We start from the raw sequence: 10,103 nt of genomic DNA, 5'->3' as shown, positions 1-10,103 counted from the left end.
GATCTTGTGATGGGTTATAGTCGTCGAGATCCTTGAAAGACGAAGGCCAATGACACGGAGAGTGCCTGAAAATGGCTAGGTGGCTAATTTAGCCAAACAATGGCTTGTAATTGTTTTGCAAAATGCTGACCTTTATTTTCTCAAAGAATAATTATTCACACCGAGTACTAATCGCCGCAATGATGTCATGGATGGTAAGCGTACCGAGTGGGTTCGTTTTATTTTGTAAGATGATTTGTTAGAACATGTAAAAATTATTTGTAAGGTCACAAAAAGCAAAATAATCGAATGTCCGGGTCCAGATAGTTTGAACCGCTTGAATGACTAAAAAAAAACATACTGCATTTATCGTTGTGCTAGTACTGCGTCCACTTTCATTTTTTTTTACACAACAAACACAATTATCCGTAAACTCTGGTATTTTTTGTATATGAGCTCAGTGCTTTTTAATATTTAGGGAAACAAGAAATATTTTGCTTAGATATAAAACGCTATTTACTTGATGACCGAATCAGGCGCCATGCCTCTAACTGGCTAATTACTTGTTCCACAAGTTCAAATTTCTTTGCAAATTCACGAGGTCAGTACGTTAGGTTTCTTCCTCGAAAAAAGTTTCTTCCTCGAAATAAAAATTCGGGGCAGGAAGACTCCGCATAAATTTTACAATTCCAATGTCGGCTCAAAGCAAAATAGCGCCAGGCACTTCGGATTCCTGAGAACCCTTGGGGTTACGTCAGCCTCAGACATTAAACAGAAGTAACCGCTGCGCCTACAAGTGTAGTGGCACAAATAGGCATACAGCGGCCGAGAATACTGAGCAACTTTTGTTGCAAATCCGTCTCTTATTTACGACCTCTTAGAAAAACAAAATAAAGTCTGAAAAAAAATTCACCACCCCTGCTAAACCAAGCTGCCAGAAGCGCAAAATTTAAAAGTACGTACAATCTTCGCTGAAAGTGCGTTCAGCCAATCATTAAACACTGAAAGACCTAGATCGCAAAAGAAGAACGCACCTATGCCACCGTTGTGCCCGCAGTACGTAACCGTTTGTATAGATGAAATAAATGAATATCGATGCGTGGTTAATGAGACAGAGTTATACTAATATACTCTTTATTCGCGACCGCTGCGTGTATGGTCTTATATAGAGCAGTAGCTTTGATTTCGCAATTTTCAGGTAACCATTCTGCCCCAGTGGAAGCCCGGTTTCAAACTTGCCCCGTTTGTCCACAGATCTCATCAGAGCTTTTCCGTTTCCCAACCCGTCTATGAGAAATTGCGTAGTTTTCATGAAGGACGTCGTCAGTCTAACTAAAAAGCTTTCGATTTCTAAAAAAAATCGCTGCATGATCTCCCTATTATGCAGAAAATGTTGCCAAAAGACAACCCATTCGCCACCCGTGCAACGTAACAACGTCTATTCTTTCTTTCTCCCAACCCTCCCACTTTTCGTCGCAACTAGCACTCCTCCTCTGAAGAATACAGTCATGGTTTTTTCAATTTAAATATTTTCCCGCGTTGACACCCCATCCGTCAGGACTTTGATTAATATCGAGACACATGCAGCCTTGGAGCTCTTTTGGTTGTATTACTAAATTTATCCGCCTGCCTTCGCAAATGCTTCCACTTTCTACTAGAAACTTGAAGCACTAGAAACTGGAAGCAACTGGAAAGTGCTTCTACTGGAAACCACTTTTACTTGTGTTCCTAAATCGCTTCCAGGCCGACTATGTGCAGGAGTTCTATGCCGTCATTGGCTTCATTTTAGGACATTGTAATTGCCCGCAACGGCGTACCCGTTCGGCATATTGCTTTTTTTATGGAGGTGGTCTTCTGGGCAAGGATTCATTCCGTTGTAGGCGTTTAACGCAAATTGTGTTTTTGAAAATTGCTACACAGCTATTGCACTTGTAAATGTTTACTCTGCACATAAAATATCGGAAGCACAATCCGCGCAGCGACGGTGCATGTCGATTGATTGATTGTAGGGTTTTAACGCGCCGACGCAACGCAGGCGATGAGGCGCGCCGTAGTGGAGGGCTTCAGATTAATTTTGACCATCTGGGGATCTTTAACGTGCGCAGAAATCTCGAACACACGGGCGTTTTTGCTTTTCGCCTCCATCAGAAAAGCGGCCGCCGCGGCCGGGAATCGAACCCGCGACCTCGTGCTCAGCAGCGCAACGCCTTAGCCACTGAGCCACCGCGGCGGGTGAGTGCATGTCCAGCGGTGAAGCATAACATCCGGAGGGCGGTCGCTAACAGGAGGGTTGCACTTACTATAGCCATGTACAGGGTTGCCACTGGTGGCTACTTTTCGCTAAAGTGGCGACTTTGAGAGGCCCGTGGTGACGTAAAATCATGAATGGCGACATGGCGAATGTCTGCCCATTTTCCGCTGAGGACTCTCCCCCTTATCCGCTTCCCTTTTCTGCATTTGTCTCGGTGGCAGTGCGATGCTTTGCCGTCTGGCCGGACGGAGAAAGCGGTGTTCGAAGGGCTGTTTGTCTCATTTCGCCCGAGGCGTGCGCATGTCTAGGCGGGAGCACGGGGGTAGGCATTGGGGGGCGGAAAGCAGGACGTACGTAGCTGTCACGGCTCCAGTGAAAAGTTTTCGCTCCACGGCTAAGGCACCGCGCAGCTACCTTTCAGCGTTCTTTTGGGTACTCCAAGTGCAGCCACCACTTTTTTTTCTGTGTTTGCAAGATAACGATCACATGCTACGTCGGTGGAAAAGTCTCTTCGTCGGCTAAGCCATAGCCTACTGTATAACGCTATGGCTGAAGGTAAAGGGGGCGCCTTGGCGTGGTTATTTGAATGTTTATTATTATTAATTAGGCTTTTCCTGCAACTTTCGCTACGTTCCAGCACATTCCACGGTACTAGCCTTCCCAGTCACAAAGAAAAAAAAGTTAGGAGAGGCTTTGGAGAGGAGAGGAACTTTAGTTATTGATGATAACTGATGATGATTAGTGGCTCTTTCTTTGAATCGAGGTGTCAGTTGTCAGCGACCGACTTGCCTGTTTTATTACGCTTACCTGCCCTACTCCCAGGTAACCTAATAGATTTGCTTCCTCCCTCCAATCACCCCCTTACCTGTTTTAAACTCATCTCTGCTACCCCCCTTTTTTCTCTCATCGCTGTTCTAAGTTCTCATCCGCATGATTACTCTGCCTGCGTACCCTACCCTTCCCTACTTTTCCTCCACCACCACTCCAGTCGCCTGTTCATCACGTCTATGGCGTTGGAGTTGAGGTTCCCCTCTCCCCAAATTCCAAAGCCTCCGCCAGCGCACACGGTGTAGGCCAGCCTCGTTTCCCCCTCACCCCCCGGTGGTTGTATCTCTGTGCAGCCCCTGACAATACGGTCTATAGTTTCCCGATCACTGCCGCAGCATGCACATGTTTCATCCTGCTGCCTGCAACTACCCGTGTATGGCGAGGTTCTCAGGCATCCCGCCCGTGCCTCAAAGGGCAATGCACTTCCTCTCGTATTGCCATACAATCCTTCCTACTTAATTTCCTGTTTGCCCTATAAGTCTCCAGGGTGTTTTTTTTTCTTCCATTCTCTGTTCCCATTTTGTCGTCTATGCTGCCTTTACCTGCTTTTTAACTTTTGTGTAAACCCCACTTTCCCCTGCCGACTTTCCGTACCGCTTGGTCAGCTGTCTCGTCCTCCGTCTCCACCGCGCGTCCTCATATACAGGTACCTAAACACCCTCGCGACCAATTTTTCGTCCTCCATGCCACGAAGTCGCTCCTCAAACTTTATCTTCCTCTGCGCCTCCCTCACCTCGAAAGACGGCCAGTCCATATCCCCCTGTATTGCTTCATTTGTAGTTTTGCTGTGGGCCCCTACGGCCGATCTGCCTACTGCCCTCTTATTTACCTCCAGGCCCGCTTGGGTCTCTGGTTTCATGCACAGAACCGAATTTGCGAAAGTTAATCCTGGTACCATGATCCTTTCCAGACTCCCCTTACCATTTCGTATTTGCTGTATCCCCAGAGGGCTGTATGCTTCATTGTAGCCGCGTTCCGGCTACCTTTCGTCTTAATGTGAGCGTCATGCGCGTGCGTGTAATATTCGCTGCCGTTGAGCCATACTGCTAAATATTTGTACTCTTTCACCAACGGTATTTCGACTTGTTGCACTGATACTGTATTGTGCTCCGCACCGTCGTTAAATACCATGATTAGAGTTTACTAGAAGTTTACCATCATAACAGGGCTTGCCATTCGGCGCCATCTAACTAGTCGAAGAACCAGGAATTTTGAAGCGCACAATGCGACTGTCATTGAAAAACGTCAGTATAATGTAAGTGTTTGGAACAGTGCTGATTTTTAAGGAAATATACAAGATTAGAAGCTTTTATTTTTAGGTGCTACCACATAAATCAAGTGTGGCGACATTTTTGGCGAAATCTTCAGAAAAAACGGCTAGTTTGGCGACTTGTTGCTCGCCGTCTGGCGACATCCACTCCAAACTCAGTGGCAACCCTGGCCACGTATGTGTTTGTCCTAAAGCCACAGCAAATTTCCCAGCAGTCCAGCGTCTCCGCTCGGCCGCTGACAAGCTGAACGTTGCCTCATCAAAGTGTTGTTTTAGTGCTTGCGTGCAGGTATTTAAGTAAGTCACTCTCAGGTCGACATAAAGACAAGTATTCCGACTGTTTCTCCTTGCTAAATTTCCGTCAAGTTGGATTCTTCCAGTATATATTTCTGTATAGCAGTAAACACTAGGTGCCAGAAATGTTGCATCTCCAATTCTATTATTTAGAGGAACATATTAATTTTTTTATTACTGCTACTCAAGAATTTATGTCCGTTATTTGCATTTCTCAACTCATTTTTTGTTCTTCTGGAATGGTTACGCGGTGAAAAAAATTAAGCCATTTCCAAGGTCTTCGCCGCGCTTAACTAATCTAACAATTACTAGTTGATATTAAAGTTTTAGATCTTTGAGATACTCTTTAGCAATTAGGTCTACTCACGTGCATTGAAAGGGAAAGTCTGGCGATAAAGAGAGCTTTAGTGTTGCGTACACTGGCGAAGGCATTGGTTTAACGTACGCGTTTTCTAAGCATAATGCACACTGCGCATGTGCCTTGCGGAGCGTTGGTTCTACGTTTAGCGGGAGTAAGGCTAACGCATGATATTTCAAGAAAACTGTTCGTGTACGCCGGGGTGTTTCCCTGTACCTCTAGTTATTTATGTATTTATTTAATTTTATTTCTTTTTTTTATTTATTTATTTATAAATATATTTATTCATTTGTTTATGTTGAAAAATACTCCCGCACCTGAACGCTAGTGGAGTAGGTAACACTTAACATGACATTACGTACAGCCGCTTTGACCGATGTAGGATCTGGAATGCTTGTGATGGAGCCGGAGAGGTGGTTCCAGTCGTCGCAGGTCGTGGGCATGAACGATTAAATGTAGGGGATTGGACGGAAGTTGGGAACCCCTACCTCTTACCTGTGACCGTTACGTGGGGAGTTTGTATGATGGAGCTCGAATGAGATCCTGTTTTGAATGGGGTTAGCAAAAGAAAGTTTATGAAAAAGACAGAATAGCACTAATAATATGGCGGCGAGTAGAGCGGACTCCTGAAATCTTACGCTTTTTTGTGAACAGCGATCTGCGTCTTGGTGAACATGTTTTCTGCAACTGTCGTTCTAATACGTCACGTGTATCGCCCGTTTCTTTTGCGGCGCACGGAACATGGCTCGCTGCCGCGAAAAAAAGCTCCTGCAGCCATCGCGGCTTCCGAAGCTCGGAGGGTGCTGCGGACGCCTTCGCAACTTGATGAAGTCCGTCATCGTGTTTTTCCAAGTGGACCGCTCTTACCATTTTCGGAATTTATTTGATTAGCGACAGCTCCAAATGCGTATCTGGTATGGACAGTGTGCGCGCAGAAGAGCCTTCTCGGCTTTGCGGTAGAGTGAAGTCATTTGGTGGTCGGCCCTGCCAATTGCAGGAATTGAGTGCTACTTTCAATGACAGCCGGAGGCAGTAGACCACCTGCTGATCTTCTGCAGCGGACTTCCGTTGCCTGGAACGGCGTATGGATTGTTTAAAACGCGCTCTGGGTTGTTTTCACGTTCAGTAAAATGCATGCATAATATAACTGCGCGGTAGCACGAGGATATAGAGAAAAGCTCAATAATACAGGATGGCGAAGACTCACCACTGATTTTTCATTCTGAATAATAAATCGGTTGTTAGTCTACGCCATGTCCTGTATTATATGAGACTCTTTCTCGGTCCTCGTGTTACCACGCAGTCTTATTGTCGATCGGTACAAATCGCAAAATTCACTGTATTCCAAACCGCAGCTTCGAAACTGAATCTAACCATTTTTGCGATTTCGAAAAACAAGTTCCACCGGGGAGGAGGGCTTGGATGATTCCGCAATATAGTGTACTCAGTTAAACAGACCACCAAATTACGTTGTGCGCGTTTTTCATCTAATAGCGGTGCGATGGCGTTTGGTTGTACTGTTTTTGGTAGTCGTGAAAAATCGCCTTTGTTTGTATGGCCAGATTTGCGGATAGCTTCAAAATACGTTCAGTAGATGGCATTGGCTTCGCATTTCGTTCCTGCAACAGATTTTGCAGGAACCGCCAGAGGGCCACAACAGAGAACCAATGGTATGACGCACAGTCATTGTCGAGTGTTTCCAGGCCAAACCAAAGGCGTCTGACCCCAAAGAACTTTCACAATAAGCTTAAACTTTCACTGTGACCAGATTATCTTACGAGAGTGAGGAAGAAAGGAGTTTGGCTTAGCTTTACGGCATGCGACGTTCCAGCCTCGCTCGAGGCGTCAGCATGTACATAGAATTTTTTGCGCCATAAACAGTTTCGGCATTTCCTTCGCTACCAAGATAGTGCACCACCACAAATTACGGTTCAGCGCAGGGAAAGCCATAACCGCTATACGAGAGTCGTTTGTCCTACGTAATCTTACCGCGTATTGGTCCTCCTTAGTATCTACGTACTTTGGCATGAATAACTCAGGCACATCAACTACCCACTTTTCATACGTCAGCCCCTCAGAACCGCCGCTCTCCGTTGCTTGTGCCCACTTGTTCTCCTCAAAAGTGCCACGGCAAACATGTCACGCAGTATGTAGTATAGGCTAATTCGTGTTATGCTGGGATAGCAACTGGGTAACGTGGTCGGCTGCTACTTTGGAGACCTCAATTCAAATTCCGCATGTGTCAAAATGTGTCCTTTGTTCTTGTTGGGCGGTGGGAGTTTTGAAGCATCAAAGGAAAGATATGTAAGAGGGTATTCTACTACGTCTCCTCTACTAAAAATATCTAATCCGCTTAAGCTTGGAAATATATGTCTCATTAGGGAAAGGAAGAATTGGGCATTTGGCGATTTCGTGCAGCTCCAAACGCAGCGGGCCAAGCTATTATAATGAATATTGTTATGATCTCGGAGGGAAGAGGCGTATGTTTAATGCAAAATCTTTAATACCTACATCAGTCAAAAATATAGCGCAAGGTGTCGGCGTGTCCTAACAATAGTAAAAATATTAAAAAAGAGTAGAGTTACAGCAAAGAAAACAAAAGTAAGTTGACCGGGGGTTCGAGCGCAGGTGTACAACATGTGAGTCGGACACGCATTTTCAGTGTGGTAGTACGAAAAGCCTAAACAAAACGAGGACGCGTGAAACGACTACACAGCACCAGACGCTGTATTCTGTGTTCCTTTCGGTTGGCCTTGTTTTATTTGCGCTATTTATAGAGCCAGCTCAGTAAAAACTACTAAACTAGCTCGAAAACTAGCTGAAATACAAAAATCAGATGCACCAGAAACTATCTCAGAGCAATCCTCCGCTTCATTTCCTGCCCCATGGCAGAGTGCTCCTGGTACGCCCGTAGTTAAACGCGTCCCTCCACTACCTGTAGTCTTCCAGCGTGTCAGCTGCAGACGACTAACGCCGTTAGGTCAGCGCAGGTCTGTTACGGCGACAGTGGTATTGGGGATGTTTTGCAGCGTCAGCGATTGGCGAATAACCGAAAATGTACACCGAGATATCTACAATGGGTTATCAGGTTCTGTTTGCAGGACCGTTTGACGTTGTGCTGTCCCCGCACGGCAGCCGGAGGGAGTTGAAGATAAGGCCCCTAAGTGGAGGTACGAAAGCGATGCGCCCGGTCAAAGACATCAGTCGCGTTGCGCAACAGCTACAGTGCGACACGTACGCCGTTCCTGGTCTACTCCTCGGAAAGGGGACATAGTTTTAAAGGGATCCTGCAACACTTACAACCGACTATTTGGAATGCAAGTTAGGATAAAGTCTATTGTCTCAGGAATCTCCTCCCGAGAATTATTAAAATCCGTTGGGTATCACCGTAGATACCCGCGATGAAAAATCGCGCATATTCGTTCCCTCTCAACTCAGCGTGGACTACGCGGCCAAGGCTGCGCGCTCTCTCCCGGAGAGGGGGGAGCCTCGTGACGTTCTCTTGGGAGCCTTCGATATGTCATGGGCCTGCAGGTTTTCTCTTTATCTCGGCAACGTGGAGTCGCTCGTTTCCGGTGCGGAAGGAGCGGTGCGGCAATTCAGGCATAGTTGCCTTCATGTGGGTTATCCGACTCTTGTGTTTTAGGATACCTGCTTTCGCTACCGTGGGTTTCGTCGTGCAATGGACCAAGCTCTGCGAGCGCGGCTCGAAGTGGCAAGCACAGACATGGGTTTCGACCCGTATGCGGACACTCCTCGCCGCAAAGTCAGAAATAGAGCCGGCGGCGGTCGCCCGGAGCCGCACCACCAGGCCGACGACGACATTCGGTGGTGCGACGGAACGACGGAACACCGTTTGCGCGCATCCTTTTCACTGCTCATTGCAAGCGCATTCGCGGCACACCCGCGGGAACGTTCGCAGCCACAGTGCGCGCCGTCGACGGAACTCCTTTTGCTCAGAACAGGGCGAGTCATACGCTCGTAAGCGCTCGCGCAGACTCGCTGTACGCTGAACACCAAGCAGGTTGCCAGAGGTTGCGGCCTAGATGAGTTTAGTGCACAGCGCCACCGACGGCAGCGGACTGCACCGGAAACACGAAGGGAAGAGATGTTTTTTGCCATTTCGATCATTTTAACTGTGACGTCAACAGCACGGCCCGAGTGACGTCCCTTAGGCCATGCCATAGCTGCATAATGAGGAAAATAGAAAGAGCGCGGTTGGTTTTTCCGCGTCTTTCACTGCGATTCGCGCGGTTACCGCTTCACGTACACGTGTTATATTTGGCTCAGGTATTCCTGAGGGTGTAATATAAATGTCGCGCAGGTTTACTTGCACTGCTCAAAGAGTGTTGCAGGCGCGCCGGATAGGTCGCAAGGCCGGTTTGCCAGCGGCCACTGCGAAACCGGTGTAGCGTGACTCACCGGCATTTGCATGACGGCGGCACGCGCGTTTAAGGGTGGAGGCTCGTCCTTCCACGTGGACGAAAGGACAACTGACGGTACCAAGGCCACTCTGTGTAGTCGCATGGATGCGCCGGGTTGTTGTTTGCCCTTAGTAAACAATTTTTACGCAACTACGAAAAATGGTCCGTAGCTGGGGCAATAAATGTCACGCTTCTCACGGCAAGAAACCGATGCAATGCGCCAAGCTGTGTGACGAAACGACGCGTAGGTTCCGCATGATGGTACGAACACAAAAACTTCGCCGTCTAACTTCCACCCTTGTAGTCAAAGCCCTTACGATTTTTATGTAAATATTTCAGTGCTACTTCCTACATTGAAAGTCACAGCAGCAGTTTTCTACAGCCGGTAGGCAATCATAGTAACGGAGTTTTCAGAGTTCACTATTTGCGACCAGATAGGGCGCAGCATACAAATGTGTGTACGTCAGTAAAGTAAAAAATTGGGCTAAGGACACACCTACGTTCAAGCAATACAAACGAACGACTCGTGCTGTACACGTCGTTCGTTTGTATTCCTTAAAAAAGTATGTCCTTGGTAACCTCAAGCGCAGTCTACGAAGGTGAGTGTACGTTTGAGGCGGGAAGCCCTGGAATATGATTCTGACCCTCTGAAGGTATGCGCTCGATGCGCACGATAATTAAGAAAAAAACTGGAGTCAA

The sequence above is a fragment of the Haemaphysalis longicornis genome, unplaced genomic scaffold, assembly GCF_048455015.1.
Source record: "Haemaphysalis longicornis isolate Haplotype H1 unplaced genomic scaffold, Haemaphysalis longicornis Haplotype H1 scaffold_8, whole genome shotgun sequence".
NCBI classification, from domain to species: Eukaryota; Metazoa; Arthropoda; class Arachnida; order Ixodida; family Ixodidae; genus Haemaphysalis; species Haemaphysalis longicornis.
Note: the sequence above shows the minus strand (reverse complement) of the source record.